At 40.9% G+C, this 16,547-nt stretch overlaps 1 long non-coding RNA gene across 1 annotated transcript in view; it reads right to left on the reverse strand.

Annotated features, from left to right (window-relative positions):
* Window positions 1–8,438: 8,438 nt before the first annotated feature.
* The window catches only part of LOC126418781 (uncharacterized), a 47,209-nt gene continuing 39,100 nt past the window's right edge, over window positions 8,439–16,547 (reverse strand). Inside the window, exons 3-4 of the long non-coding RNA XR_007575895.1 lie at window positions 15,785–15,875; window positions 8,439–9,053 (exon numbers count right to left, since the gene is read on the reverse strand). This is a non-coding gene — a long non-coding RNA (uncharacterized LOC126418781). The remainder of the gene's footprint in view (window positions 9,054–15,784; window positions 15,876–16,547) is intronic.

Genomic DNA, 16,547 nt, shown 5'->3' on the forward strand with positions numbered 1-16,547 from the left:
ATGAAAAGAATGACATCATGAGAGTATTGGCCTGTACTCATGTTGTGGAATACATTTAGAGAAGAAAAATTAGCTCGGATTTGGTAGGTTGGTTGGTTGGTTTGGGGAAGGCGACCAGACAGCGTGGTCATCGGTCTCATCGGATTAGGGAAGGATGGGGAAGGAAGTCGGCCGTGCCCTTTCAGAGGAACCATCCCGGCATTTGCCTGGAGTGATTTAGGGAAATCACGGAAAACCTAAATCAGGACGGCCGGACGCGGGATTGAACCGTCGTCCTCCCGAATGCAAGTCCAGTGTCTAACCACTGCGCCACCTCGCTCGGTCTATTTGGTAAGTGCCAGAGTACAGGGGTTCCTGGTGGATAAGTGCTGGAGGCTGTAGCCACAGTGCCACAGGCAGCCTAAGAAGACAAAAGTTAGGTCAAATGGCTCTAAGCACTCTGGGACTTAACATCTGAGGTCATCAGTCCCATGGACTTTGAACTACTTAAACCAAACTGAGCCGTGCCTGGCTCGTGTTCCCGCCATTTTGTATTTCACGCCCTGTTTTTAAGTACTTTCACCTCACTGCGTTAATTTAAGTTACTACTGTCACTGAGTTGCTGCTTTGCCTGACCGTGACCGGCGCTAGCAGCGCGTATCGATATATCCCCTCCCGTAACATCTTTCCTCGACTGCTATTACTTCCCGGTCGTTGTCTGTCGCAAGCCAGTTGCGTCGGGAGTTGGATCGCGAGTTCGGGTCTGCCAGTCAGCTGGAACGCGTCTGGAGTACAGTCCGGACCTCACAGTCGGGGAGTTGCAATGTGGCACTAGTGCAGTCGGTTTGGAGCAGCAGTCAGACCTATGTCGACATGGCTCGCCCGACCATTGCCGCTACGCATCACTTGAGCCGGGCCACGGTCTTGGTGGATCGTCGGTCGGTCGTCCTACCGGACGACGCGTTTTGGCTCGCCGATCGTTCATGAGTCGGCTGTGTGTGTGTTTCAACTCCCGATTTGTCTACGTGTGTGCTTGGTTACTGTTGGATATCGTTCAGGTCTTCGTGAAAGTGTTTGTCAGGTTGTGTGTGTAGTTGATGTTATTTCCACTGACGACTATTTTAGATGTTGTCCGCGTTCTGAAATCGGTCGTCGGCTATTGCGGACGAGGGAAGTTATCTCCGTGCGGTGCAGTCGGCTGGGTCCGCTGGCAGCCCCTGCGCACTAACGGAGCGTGTGTGGAGCTGGTTCAATTGGCTCTGAGCACTATTGGACTTAACTTCTGAAGTCATCAGTCCCCTAGAACTTAGAAAAACTTAAACCTAACCAACCTAAGGACATCACACACATCCATGCCCGAAGCAGGATTCGAACCTGCGACCGTAGCAGCAGCGCGGTTCCGGATTGAAGCGCCTAGAACCACTCGGCCGCCCCGGCCGGCGTGTGAAGCTGTCAGATAGCTAAGAGTTTCGTGGTTCACCGACACAGGACGTCAACGTTGAGTACTGACTTCAGCTACCAAAGCCACGTCCATCTATGTCGTGGTGGTTCGTTTCGGTGGTTTGCTGTTGGGGAGGTTTTCCTGTGAGCAACACCGAGTGTTCCTACTAATGAAATTTAACCGCCATGCGGTGCAATTACCTATTTTGATTGACTACAATTCGAGTGCACCAGCGGAATTTTCTGCCTAGTGGCCGTTAGTGTTCCGGTTACCTGACCTGGCCACTAACGTAGTTTCAGATAGCGTCCTTTCCTCCTCTGTCGTCACTGTCCAACATGGTGTGTAATTTTGACAGCTAATACATACCAAATTGTAGACTATCACGTTTGTAGCCTTTTACTGTTTGAGTTCTCATTTACTGATTGATGGGAAGCAAGTCGTTGTGTCGGTCGGTCTGTGGCTGTCCCCTGGTTCGGTTCCGAGGGATCAAGTATAGTTGGGCTCACCACCTGTCTCGCCTAAGTGAACGAGGGCAGACCGACCAACCTGGAGGCTTTTGAGTGCCACCAGTGTTTAATTATCTGTTTTAAGCTACTTAAAATTTAAGGCTTACGAATATTTTTGTTTTTTTTCCTTAAAAATTTTGCAAAAATTAATTCTTAAATTTGTCTTTCAAGCTAAACCATTGCGGCCTTCTGCCTTTAAAAGATTATGGTAGTACATTTTTTTAAGATTTTGTATCTCAATTGTGGCCCTCAGCTTTTTGTATTGCACCTTGCATGTGTTTGTTCTGTCTACTTTGCTGTTATATTTTTTAAAATTATTTTATTGCTCTCTTAATTGGACTTTTGTCTTGTTGATTTGTTAAGATTTCTTGTTTGGAGGCCTTCAGCCGTGAAAGAGTTGCATACGGTATAGGTCCGGCTATGTGCCGCTGTGGTTGTAATGGTGTTATTAAATTACAATAAATTACAACTAGAAGGTGAAATTGACCCCAACCTTATTTGCCCCTTTCCACAATCCCAATTGCCTGTTCTGTCTAGCGCGTTTAGTGGTCGTATCACTAACCTACCTATCACACACATCAATGCCCGAGGCAGGATTCTAGCCTGCGACCGTAGCAGCAGCGCGGTTCCGGACTGAAGGGCCTAGAACCGCTCGGCCACAGCGGCCGGCTCTAAGATGACATATTCCCACCGCCTGATGTACGAGTAATTAGCGGCAAGGCTCCAACGCCCATCCCAGACAGTTCATTGCCACTGCTGCCCATTGTTGCTGTCCACGTCATGACTACTACCACCGCAATTAACACATAAAAGTAATTGTAATTTAAACAAACACCACTAAGCGTTTAAACATTACAAGAAGCATATAACCATCATGTTTTTTATAGCCAACAGCTTTCAATAATTGTAGTAGATCTAATCACAGAACTGGTATTATTAAAACAATTTAATGCATGGCGAGGAGAATTGATTTACAAATGGCACTTAAAGAATGATACAATCTGATGAGCAGAATTATCGTGTAACCATTCATATAAACAAGTAGAGTGCACACTTTAAACATGCACTGTCCACCGTGGAATGCAGATAACAATTACAGAGGCAACCGGAGATCTGTATGAGAGCAGTAGCTAAAATACATCGGAGTGCCAAAGAAATTGGTACAGGCTTGCGTTTTCAAAATATGGATAAAGGGAAAATACGGCGCTGCGGTCGGCAACGCCTATATAAGACAACAAGTGTCTGGCGCAGTTGTTACATCGGTAACTACTATTACAATGGCAGCTTATCAAGGTTTAAGTGACTTCGAACGTGGTGTTATAGTCAACGCACGAGCGATAGGACGCAGCATCTCCGAGGCAGCGATGAAGTGGGGATTTTCCGGTACGACCATTTCACGAGTGTACCGTAAATATCAGAAATCCGATAAAACATCAAATCTCCGACATTGATACGGTCGGAAAAAGATCCTGCAAGAACGGGACTAACGACGACTGAAGACAATCGTTGAAAGTGACAGAAGTGCAACCCTTCCGCAAATTGCTGCAGATTTGAATGCTGAGCCATCAACAAGTGTCTGCGTGTGAAGCATTTAATGAAAATTCATTGATGTGGGCTTTCGGAGCCGAAGGCCCACTCGTGTACTCTTCATCACTGCATGACACAAAGCTTTATACGTCGCTGGGGCCCGTCCGACATGGGACTGTTGATGAATGGAAACATGATGCCTGGTCGGACGAGGCTCGTTTCAAATTGTATCGATGGACGTGTACGGCTATGGAGACAGCCTCATGAATCTACGGACCTAGCATGTCAGCAAGAAACTGTTCAAGCTGGTGGAGGCTCTGTAATGGCGTGAGTCGTGTGCAGTTGGAGTGATATGGGACCGCTGATACTTCCAGATACGACTCTGACAGGTGACACGTACGTACGCATCCTGTATGATACCTGCAACCATTCATGTTCACTGTGCATTCCCACGGACTTGGGGCTATTCCAGCAGGACAGTGCGAAACCCCATTCGTCCAGAATTGCTACAGAGTGACTCCGTGAACACTCTTCTGAGTTGAAACACATCCGCTAGCCATCAAACTCTCCGGACATTAACATTATGGAGCATATCTGGGATGCCTTGCAACGTACTGTTCAGAAGAGATCCCAACCTCCTAGTTATCTTACGGGTTGAAGGACAGCCCTGCAGGATTCATGGCGTCAGTTTCCACCAGCACTACTTCAGGCATTAGTCGAGTCCATGCCACGTCGTGTCGCGGAACTTCTGCGTGCTCGTGCGGGGCCTACACGGTATTAGGCAGCTGTACCATTTCCTTTGGCTCTTCAGTGTATCTTATGGCAAGAAACTTAATCTAAGAAACGAAGTTCAAATTACTGGAAGTATCTCCTCTACGTAAGAAACAGGACATACAGTATTTATTTTTCACTACTTTCAACAAAACGCTACATCGTTTAGGACTTCAGACGGTGGATCTGTCTGTGGGTAAACAAGATTATGAACGTAAAATAGTCCCCTAGTAATTCATGGAACTTGGTCAGTCATTTCTTACCATTGGCGCAGTTTTGCATCGGTTCGTAACATTCTGACTTGTACCAGCGAGCATGGCTGCTCACAGGTTGTAGCGAACGCACACTGTCAGGACGCCAGCACGCTGGGAGCTCAGTCGACAGTGCCAGGCAAGGCCCTGGTCGCGGCCCAGTACTGTACATGTAAAGGCAGTGGCGTCTTATCACTTGTGTCAGGTCACGATGCTACCTGGTGTTCAACACTGGAAGCTGGAGAGAGGCTGAGTGTGGCGGAAAGACTGGGACAGCACAGTGCTGGTAGGTGTTTCAGTTCACGCCTTGACCATGGTGGGGCGGCAATAACATTGGCGACCAATCTCCTTCAGATGGAAGAAGAGCGAGGGCTGCCAGAGGTCTGAAGAGTTAGGCAGTGGTCCGTGGTTTGGATCCCAGTGCCAGCCGTGATGATTGCGACATTGTTACGGGGAAGACTTCAGACTGAGTGCAGCTATGTTGCCCAGGTGGCCAATGATGACAACTGATAGGGTAGGAGTTTAAACTCAAATGTTCGGTGCTGTCTTTGCGGAAGGAATGCATTTTTTGGCATTTTGGAAATGTCTCGGTCAGGGTCGGTGATTGTCGTGTGTCTGTTGTCAATTGACAGTGTGTTAGACTGCAAAATCGTCTTCGAGGCTGGTTACTGTTCCAGTTTCTTGGCATACAGAAACAGCAGTACGGAAGTGATGGCTTCTGCGGAGTTGCTTTATCGACAGGGGGGTTGTCTGGCAATGGTCAGTACTTGGGTCCCAGCACTCTATAGAAGGCACTGAGCCTGCTGCAGCTCAACCCATTAACACTGTGATGCTAGAAAAATAGTAGGACTGGCAGCAATAGCTGAACATATACAAATAAGGACAGCGCAAATGGTCACACGTTTTGGACCCATGAAAATACGGCACAGAGATAATAAGACACGAGTTGCGGTGTAAGCTGGAAGATAGACGTCAGCTATCCAGCGAATGCCAGTTCCAAGGAACAGTATAAAGTAAGGAATCTACAAAAATATTAGAGCCCGATAACTAACGGTTCCGAAACGACCACAATTATGCGTTTAAGGGGCTCCGGAAAGGCTCAAAATCATGAAAAGTTCAATTTTTACTTCTTTGCGTTTTCTGAATCTGCAGACTATTACCTTTTAATAGATATATAATTTATTCAATTCCGAAGACTACAACTATTTTTAAATTTTTTTTGAAATGTGTTCTACATGGGCGTGACCCACTGTGGTGCTATTAAACTGCTGTCAAATGGTATTATTATTAACGTCCGTGTTCATCAGGTACATTTTAGTGATGTGAGATAAAGTATGTGTTGTGGCTAACCTGTGATGGTTCAATATATATCGCTGGTGTCATTGTCGATTGTTTCATGTGTATTTACTCTGTCGTTATCTCGAAAATATTCGTAATTAATTCTGTTTCTTGAGTCTCTGTTTTGTTGAAGTATAATAATGAGTAAAAGTAAAGTTATTAGAAATCCTCTGAAGGCTTTTAAGAAAAGGAGAAATGTTGGAAAGCCAAAGGTATGTGTTATTACTGTAAACAATAAAGACGATAACCAAGTGAGTGAACCTAACCTCTCAAGTACACCTGCCCATAGCAGTCAAAGTGGGAAAGGAAATACTTCACAGAGGAAGCTTGGTTCAATGAGTGAAATCTATGAATGTTTTATGGGCGAATTGGATGTGAATGAAATATTTGATATGTCGGTTCTCAAAGGAATTTTTTCAGACTGTGTAAGATATATTCATTGTAGTGAAGTTGGTCTGGAACTCTCCATAATAAGGAACGTAGGACTTGCTAGTGAAATACAACTGAAATGTGATAAGTGTTCATACATGACCACCTTTTGGAACAGTGTTGCAGTAACTGCAACTGAAGAAAATTGTAGCCAAATCTACGAACACAACATTAGATTTGTTTATTCCTTGCGTTCAGTTGGTAAGGGTACTACTGCAGGTGCAATTTTCTGTGGCATCATGAATCTTCCGAATCCCCCAACCAAGTTTACGACCTATAATAAACTAATAGGGTCTAAAGTAGAAGGTGTATGTATAGAATCTATGAAGAACGCTGTGGAAGAGGCAGTAATGGAAAATAATGGTAACAGAGATTTGACTGCAGCGTTCGATGGTACCTGGCATAAACGGGGACACACATCTCTTCATGGTGTAGTATCTGCCACCAGTATGTATACAGGGAAAGTTTTAGATGTAGCAGTAATATCAAAGTATTGTAGATATCCACAAAAATATAAAGGTACACATGAAAATAATTGCAAAGCTAACTATAGTGGCAGTAGTGGAGGAATGGAAGTGGCTGGTGTTGCCAGTATATTCCAGCGTTCTGAGGCGTGTGATAAAGTGCGATATGTTAATTACCTTGGTGACGGTGATTTTAAAAGTTTCAAACATGTTCAAGGACTGAAGCCCTATGGTGATGATGTTGTAGTGCAGAAATTTGAGTGTATTGGACACGTACAGAAGCGAATGGGAACAAGACTTCGGCGACTGAAAGCTTAGTACAAAAAACATAAACTCAGTAATGGTAAAGGGTTGGATGGGAAGGGAAGGTTAACTGACAGTGTAATTGACAAAATACAGAACTATTATGGAATGGCTATTAGGCAAAATACACAAAGTGTCGACGAAATGAAGAAGGCTGCTTGGGCTCTTTTTTTTCATACTTCTTCAACCGATGAAAATCCCCAACATAGCTTGTGTCCCAAAGAAGAAGACAGTTGGTGTAAATATAACAAAGGATAGCTAACTGGTGAAGTGTACACTCATAAGCATAGTCTGCCTCATGCAATAACGGAGGTGATAAAACCTATTTTCAGAGACTTAGGAGCACCTGAACTGTTGAAAAACTGTATTCACGGAAAACCTCAAATCCCCAATGAAAGTGTAAATAGTGTTATATGGCGAAGAATCCCCAAGACTGTATTTGTTGGAATAGAAACACTTCACTTTGGTGTGTATGATGCTGTTGCGACTTTCAATGATGGCAACATTGTAAGGTGAAAGGTACTTAGAAATATGGGAATGAAGATTGGTTCTAACATGGTACGAGCGATGATTGCTTTAGACAAGGAACGCCTTCGGGCTGCAGACAGGGCTGTAAAGAGTCTAGAAATACAAGCAAGAGTAAACAGGAGGAGGAACAAGAGGAAGCTGGAGGAGGAGTTTGCAGAGGATGAAGATAATCCATCCTATGGACCTGGAATGCACTAAAAAGTTAATCCAATCTTTGTCGCTCGATTCCCAAAACTTTTATTTTCTCATACTAATTACATGTTTTCTAAGGATCTTCCAAACATATTTGTTTCAAACTTTCAGTAAATGTTACACAGCACCTTCTGCATAATTTAACACAGCCTTTTTCCAAAAAACTGTATATTTTTGAATATATAAATAAAAAAATGCAAAAACATGTTGTGAATTTTCATTACAATTGAAAAAAAATCATCTTTAATAACTGAACTAAAATTTTGTAAAATCCCTGTGTTAAGTTGTAGCCCATATTCCAATAAATAATCTGTAAAAATTTCAACTTCCTACCTCAAATACTTTGTGAGGAAAGATGTAATTTATAAGCGTTATTTTAACATTGCAAGTATAGGGCGTTCCGGAGCCCCTTAAGCAGTTACTGATCCTGCACTCCATTCACAGATGGAATGAGATATGATCCTAAAAAGTGGCACAATGGCATGTACCCTCTAACATGCACTTTATATTGGTTTGAACAGAATAAATGTAGACGCAGACCCATTGGATGACAGTTTTGGGAAAGAGATATTGTAGAACACAGATATCGAGGAGTAACTATATAAAATACTAATGCGTACCTTAAATTACTCAAAAAAATACTTAATACTCAAATCTTACATGAAAACGATTAGGCGATTAAATTTAAAATTAATAACAATAAATAACATAAGGATGAAGTATAAATACAATAAAGTATAAAGTAAGGAATTTTTTACATAAGAACATAGTTCCTCTGAGCATTAGTACTGTTAACAGGTCTCATTTTATACACGATGCCTTCCATGGCTTAACAACATTGTTGTTCCAACAGAGTCAGTGCTTCCGAAAATATTCTATCAAAACTGCTTTTGCCTTCACAAGACGGAATTCGATACAGAATTATTTTTCGTTAACGGGTTAGCTCTGATCTGCAAGATATGTTCTTCGTTGACGAGCAGCTGGCACTGCCGCAAACTGCTCAAGAATTTAAATATCTTCACATCGAATCCTAAGCGAGTACATTGCCTACAGAGGTGAAACATGAGCCATTCCGAGTCTTGTGGTGCCGCCTGTGATTCTCACTGTATTAAGGTTAGGAACGTCACACTGAATACAGGCTGGCTTTGGTGTTGGACGCACATGCACTCATTGCAGGGAAACTGCTGCCGGGAGATGAACATGGGCAGAAGATGGCGGCAGCCGTTGTCCACGTAGCGATGGCGATTCCTGGCATCGTATCCGTGCGGCAGCCGAAGCCACGCCACTCTCGCCAGCACAGACGCTGTGCGGTCTTGCTGCTCATCTGAAGATAAAAATACAGTAATACAGTCAGTTTAAAGCATCATGAAATTAATCTGATCCGTACTGGTACTGGTTATTTACATGGTTTCAAAACAGGTTGGATTTCAAACGAACTATTTTGACACTGACAAGTAATACAGGGAGTATCATAATAACGAAAAATGGCACGGGGCTCAAATGTTTCAAACGGCTCTGAGCGCTATGGGACTTAACATCTGGGGTCATCAGTCCCCTAGACTTAGGACTACTTAAACCTAACTAAGGATTACCACACACATCCATGCCCGAGGCAGGATTCGAACCTGCGACCGTAGCACCAGTGCGGTTCCGGTCTGAAGCGCCTAGAACCTCTCGGCCAAATGGGTCGGCATGACACGGGGAAAGTAAACTCTAGCAGAAACAGAAACTTTCTAGTAAACACTGGCATGCAGTCGGGCCGTTCCCGAGATAACTGCGAGTGTGTTGTCAAATATTTTTCACGACATCCTGCTAAATATATATTTCACCGACGTTACTAGGCGCGTGAAGCTATAAACATAAAACAGATACTGAATGATGTTGAATTATTTAGACGAGACGCCTTTTTCTACTCACCATCTTTTATTGTTTTTTGTCGTTTTATAAGTATTTGTTTATCTTTATAGCCAGCAATTATTCTCTAGAATTACGAACAAGTCAGCTGCGTTCAACGACAGAGAAACAAGTATTACATTGAGAATTTTGTCATTTGTTTTACCAGAGTAAGCAAGCGACAACAATTTATCTGGATGAACATTACGGAGATTCGAAAGTGAATGGAAGTAACTCTCAGCGATAACGAAACAAATCCTGCTGAAATGAAAATAATAACAAATTATTAACCAATCGATTCCTGCTACCGAAGGGAGAGGTATATGAGATATTACTTCTATATGGTTGCTAGCCGCCACGGACTTTAGTATGAAACTGTCCGAGTTAGTAAAACTAGTTGAATTGTAGACATTACAATTATTTCCCCTAAGAAATGGACTCATACTTGATCCATGACTTATCTTATCAAGAAATTCAGTTACCATTTATAAGGGGCAGTTAAATGAAAACCGAACACCCGCCACCACGGAAAGGTTCAATTCAAAAGCAGTCACCACACGCGTTAAGAGATTTATCCCACTGAGAAACGTGACCGTCGATTCTTGATTCGTAGACCTAGGTCGGCCACTGACGGATCCACAAACGCACCCATTCTTGCACGTCCTCATCGGACTGAAACCGACGTCCATTCCTTCATGTCCACAAAGATGTGAAAATGACAATGTGAAAGATCAGGCCTGTACGGATGATGTAGCTGTATTTCCCAACAAAATTCCCGAAGCTAGCCTTCGTCCAATTGGCAGTGTGGGAGTGGGAGTTGTCGTGCAACAGGATGCATCCTCTGCTCGTCAAGTTCCTCGAGCGTGGAGCCATAATCAACGTGCAGTGCGAGGACCATAAGGTCAAAACGCCCAGGAACGCTATTTCACAGAATCATCCTTTTGCACGGTAATTCCAGTCCCTAGACTGCCAATCGGACGAAGGATACTCTTCAGCAATTTGTCTGGGAAACACCTCAACATTCTCCTTAAATCTATGTCGACCTGATGAAAAATATGCAAGGACGTCGTTTTCAGTCTAACGAGGAAGTGCAAGAGAGGCTGCGGTTCTATGTCCGTCAGCGGCCGACCGCGTTCTACGAAACAGGAAATTTCGTCTCGTGTCTCAAATGAACCAAAGTCTTAATGCGTGTGCTGATTACATTTCTATGGAACAATTCCATGGTCCCGTTCAGGAGGGTGCTCGATTTTCATTTGGCTGCCCATAACACTGCTCGATTTTACCTATTAAATGAGATGTTTCAAGTTTTATTCGCGCGTTTTGATGCAGAAGTTCAGTATTGAGGTTTGCTGTGAATTTCGAATTCTTACCAAGACCATCGGATCATTTCGCAAGATTGTACAATACTGTACAGTTCGCTGCTCCAGTTCTCCAACTTTGTCGACGGGAATGCTATAGACTTCACTTCTGATATAACCCCGACTGATAAACTAAGAAGATTCTGATCTGGTTATATTGGAGTCCATGAAAAAGGCACTGCTCGACCCGTTCATCTTAGGACCTAATGCGGCACGCCGTCTTATGTCAACAGACAGAGTTGCCCTATCATACACCTACAACACTCGCCAATCAAGAGTCGCTCGTGAAATTTTAGCCCAATTAGATGGGAGTTTAGTCGAAAAGTATACATTATCCCTAAGTTCGCCAATATTTCATACTGAAAGTCAGTGACGGTTCACAACTGTCTGACAAACTGTTAGTTTACAGATCTCTGTTTACTGGTACGTTTTGGGCTCTGTTATCGTAAGCTTCCATCCATGTACTTTCACTATTAATTATGACACTCCTTGTACATTAGGGTAAATAATCAAACTCACCATTTGGAATTATTTTAACTGACCCAAATATAGCTAATGCGAGAATTATGATAACATTGTCAAGCAAAACATAAAAACACCATGGAATACTGAATACATTCATTAGTATTTGTCCTACATACTATGAACTATGAAAGCAGCTGAAATTCAGTTCAGTGTACTTCTTCAGTCATTTGTTGAGTTCAATATACATTAACTATCTTCTACTTGAAGTCTCGCAAATAACCCACTTCATCTTCTCGGTAGCTATTTCTGTATTCGTAAATACCAGCAGATAGTATAGGCATATGGTTTAAAATTTACGATGTATAAGTCTTTTTATTTTCCTCATTAAGCGTCACGAAATGTAATAAATCCACTAAAACACTAATACCCAAGAGATTTGCGGTACACTACGTTTAGATTACAAAAAACATATTACAAGCTTAGTTGGCAAGCTCTGAACTTAAGGATACAGGGTACTTTTCTGGCTCAATATAGTAAAAATCAACACCTATTTCTTTCAGGCACTGTTGATAATGTATGTGTTTTACAGATTTTCCTTGACATCAGGTAATTCAGCACTCTTTCTACACAAATTAAAAGTATTTAGAATATTTTTGAGCCTGCTTAGTGTTATTAAAAACATTGCAAATAAATTGATGCAACTTCTTTCCAAAATGGTTCCCATATTGGGGTACAATTTAATCCGATGTTATAAATTTGAAGCGGACCAAATTTTTACCAGATATGTATGACATGACGGCTGAGCTACTAGACCTATTTAATTCCACCTATTATATATATTACTAGGATGAAAAATATCACATCTTACATTTAAATTTTTATAATTTTTTCCTAGTAAAAATGTAATTTTTTCTATAATTTACTTGATTCTGCAATAAAGCTTAGGTCTTCTAGATAAGTATTGACAATTACAAGTTGCAGAAAAATTTCAAAGCAATGCTTTATAAACTTTAGGAAATATTTGTATCTGAATTCTGAAAACTACAACTAGTGGGAAATTGTGAGTGAAGATATGAGTCCAATTAAACTGTGCCTCAGAAGTATAGTCTTCAACCAGCAGCTGTTCTTCATCTTCAAGCTCCCCCTTGGCATTCCTTTTAGCACTTCTTGCTTCTTTGGTAACTTGAAGAGTGAATCTTTCAGCTTCATGCACCCATTGTCTGTAACACGCAAGCAATTGATCTTCCATATTAGAGCCACAATCTATGCCTAAATTTTTCAGGACTTCCTACCTTCCTATCACTTCAGCATTTAAACATATCACTGCATCTAGTACACCAACGTTTAATGCATTTAGTCCTGCAAAAACATTCTTGGGTAATTTTTTGAAGGACATCATCTTTACGCCAGTGGCTGTTGTAAGTTTTTGTTACATTACTGCAGTTTCGGCCATAGGCCATTATCAAGTGCTGATATTATGGCTATTAGTAGCCTGCAAACAGTAGTCTGCATCTGTGGTCTAATGCATGTGTGACTGGTGATAGGTTAATGAACATGTCCATTCACAGATTATATTGTTTTACGATGTTTGTATATATGTGGTCGCACTGTGTAACAACGTCACGAATGTATTTAACAGGATTGACAACGACACACAAATTTGTCAGGTAACATTACGTTGACATGGCTTAAGGTCACAATAGCAGCACTTGATAATGGCTTAATGCCGTAATTGCAATAATGTAATAAAAACTTACAGCAGTCACTGGCGTAAAGATGATGTGTTTCAAAAACATTTTTATGACTGTGAATCGCAGCTACAGCAAGTGTATTTTTGGATAATCTTTCCCATATGCATCATTCTGAGGTGCACGTCGTCTAACGGCCAGTCCATAATAACTCTGAAGAAGGTTTGTTTCAGTTTATGTCAATCTGCCTCGGCCAGACAGAGATTTTCCATCAGATAGCAACTTTCCTTTCATTCCTCTTCGTAGCATCCTCAATCTAGCACCCACCGTCTTTTGAACATGTCCATAACACTCCAGTTTTGTCACCAAGGTATTACCATAAACATTTAACTCATTAATTTTATTGAAAGCTTTAGAGTGTCCATCACCTAGTTACTTCGTATATCTAACGTTATAGACGAGCACTGACCTCTGAAACATTTTTAGAGCTCCATCACACTCCATACCTCCACTGTAACCATCATAATTCTTGGAACACTGATGTTCAATATGTCCTTCTGTGTTACCATGGGAGGTGTGGCAGTACTTAGGTAAGCACTCAACATCAACAGCTTTTCCATTCTCCAGAGAAGTAGCACTTAACAACACCATTCAAGCAACGATGTCCTCGAATTTTCCATGTCCCTTCAAGTGCAACATCAATATCTCTGGTTCCACTAATATTTATAGTTTTTTTCTACTGCACGTTTCATAGATACTCTAGACACAACCGTCAAGGTACCTAACAGTATTTTTATGTACTTTCTGAATCTACTGGGAGGAGGAGGAAGGTCCATCAAGCCGGAAAACTTTTGAGCAGGCTTTTTTCCTTTTCCTATTGCACCCATTGCATATACTAACTTCATATTCACATCATATGAATTATGCGGAATGTTCGAAGTCATTTTCGATGTAGATTTATTGCAGGATCTACTCAGAACAACTAATTTTGACGCTAAACCCTTCATGCTACTTTGTTGTTCAGTTATTTCCAGACAGCCTACACCATCATATTGTTTACATTTCGCCACTTCCTTTATCAAAGAAGATAAGATGCCCATATCAACAACAATTAATCCTCTACAAATAGCGTCATTGTTAACACAAAAATTAGAACTAGGAGGTGTGTCATGTGTGAGTTTCTTCCCTGAGAAAATGATACATAGGTTACTTTCAACAGTGTGGCTAGCTTTTTCTGTGAACTGGTTACCACAGAATTTCGTTTTATTGAATTTCTTGATGGGTGGCATAGTTTGTATTTATTGCACACTAAAGGATGTGTACTTCCACAAATATGTGTAGTACCTGGGTAACAAACATTCAGTAATACGTGAACAAACTGCTTCAGCGAAACAAAAGTAAATACTAGTAAAGATATCATTTACAGACACTAGAAACCGGCCCTGTTACCAACTTAAAAATGCATCATACGTATAATCGCTGGAAACAGGATGTTCACAGTTCTTTTCGATATAATAGTGGTATGTGTAACAGAAATAAAGGGGGCGTGGTGGAATACATGACTGTACCTTTAAAATTTTGTATATATATGTCTTTTTTCATTTGAAACCCTATAATGTAAATATCAATGTAACCAGGAAAGACTACAGAATTTAATAAAGTCATAAAAATTCGATTTTTCCACTATTTTTAAGTACCCTGTATCCTCAATGTAGTTCGTCTATTTCCAGCTCGGAATATAGCACCTTTAGGTTATCTAACAATAGCAATATCAGTTTGTTTTGAACATTATCGTTTAGTAAACACATTTGTAATTTTTCTCTTTGGGGCATGCGGAATTTTACAAATGTGGGTAACACACTAATGTGGGAGAATGACAAGTCGTATAAATATTATATCCCGTGTTGACTGTTAAAAAGGCTGCAGAGTCCTCTTTCAGATCTGGGTATTTGGGCACATGTTTCACAACACGCATACTGATTAATGTTAGACGTTTACGCCCGATGACCGAACGTGGTGGTCAGAGAATTTCCCGCTCTGTAAAGCACAAATAGTGGCTAGTTGTTTCCATTTATTACTTTACTAGCAACAAAATTTACTTGAATTGTAGATGTGTTTCTCATTACTGTCATTATTCTAGCATGAGTCAGTTTCTGTGTAAGTAGGATTTTATTTGTTTTTCCTTTTCTTAATCTTAAGTTTTGTTACTAAACCTCTCATATATCTCAGCACCTAATTCACTCCTAAGTTTATAATAGCATTAGTATGTCTGTCAGCAATACTCACATTATGCAGTATGTTTTGTGTTATTTTTCTTGTGTTTCTGTTGCGCTTCTATGAATAATTTGTGTAAGTAGGGTAAAGCCAGTGCGCACATTCGTATCTATAGCTTTATCTTAATTTCGCCTCTTTCTTAATAAGGCGTGACTCCATTCTCTGCCTTTTTGAAATTCTACACACTGTAGGGGTTAGTGTTATCATGTTGCAAAATCACATTCTGTACATTATTTAAAAACTACAATTAATCTCTTTTCCAGAACTTTTCGAATCTGTATGTAATGTACTAAATTTAAAGTCTCTGATAGATAAAATCTATGTCACTCACTCCTCTGACATTCTGAAAACAGGTGCATAACATTTTTGTCTGTTACCTGTATTAATCACCAGATGGTGAGATGTCTATCAAGTAATACTATCAGACACGAGTGTTGCTGTGCCTCTGCATGCTGAAGTTTCTGTCATCTGCAACAAAGCAGCACATGTATTAGCTCACAACATTGTTATCTGTATAATGACACTGACAGTAAACATACAGCAACAGAGGAACTGAAAATAGTGTGTTTAAAAATTACTGATTCGATATCTGCAAATGATATCTCTCACAGTCAAAATCGTTGAATATTTACTGCTACACATCAAAGACACTACCCTCATGATAAATCTTAAGAATGGACAACATGCTGACATTAAAGAGGATATTTTAAATGTTAAGGTGTAGATGTTACAGGGTATTTAAATTATAAAAACCCATCAAAAGAATCCAAAATACTGAATTCAACCACTTTTACACTTTGCATCAGTTCAAATCTGTTGAACGAAGTGACAGAAACCCATCCTACTTTGTTTATTTTCATTTATTTACGATATATCGTATTAATTTTAGGAGTAACATATGAACTCTAAGTATTTCCTGTTTATGGTATCCAATAATTAGAAAATGGTTTAAAAATGGTTACCATGTAAAGTGAGGTTCACCATCAGAAACAATTAAATTAACAGGAGATACCAAAAAGGGAGGAACAGGAGTAAGAACTTTCGAATACATTATATCTGAACCATTTAGGAAAGGTTAAGTACATTAAATGAAATAAACTTAACTGAGCCAAATGAAACCTGTATGACTTCACACCTACT

Source organism: Schistocerca serialis, chromosome 9 (genome assembly GCF_023864345.2).
Source record: "Schistocerca serialis cubense isolate TAMUIC-IGC-003099 chromosome 9, iqSchSeri2.2, whole genome shotgun sequence".
In the NCBI taxonomy this organism is placed as follows: Eukaryota; Metazoa; Arthropoda; class Insecta; order Orthoptera; family Acrididae; genus Schistocerca; species Schistocerca serialis.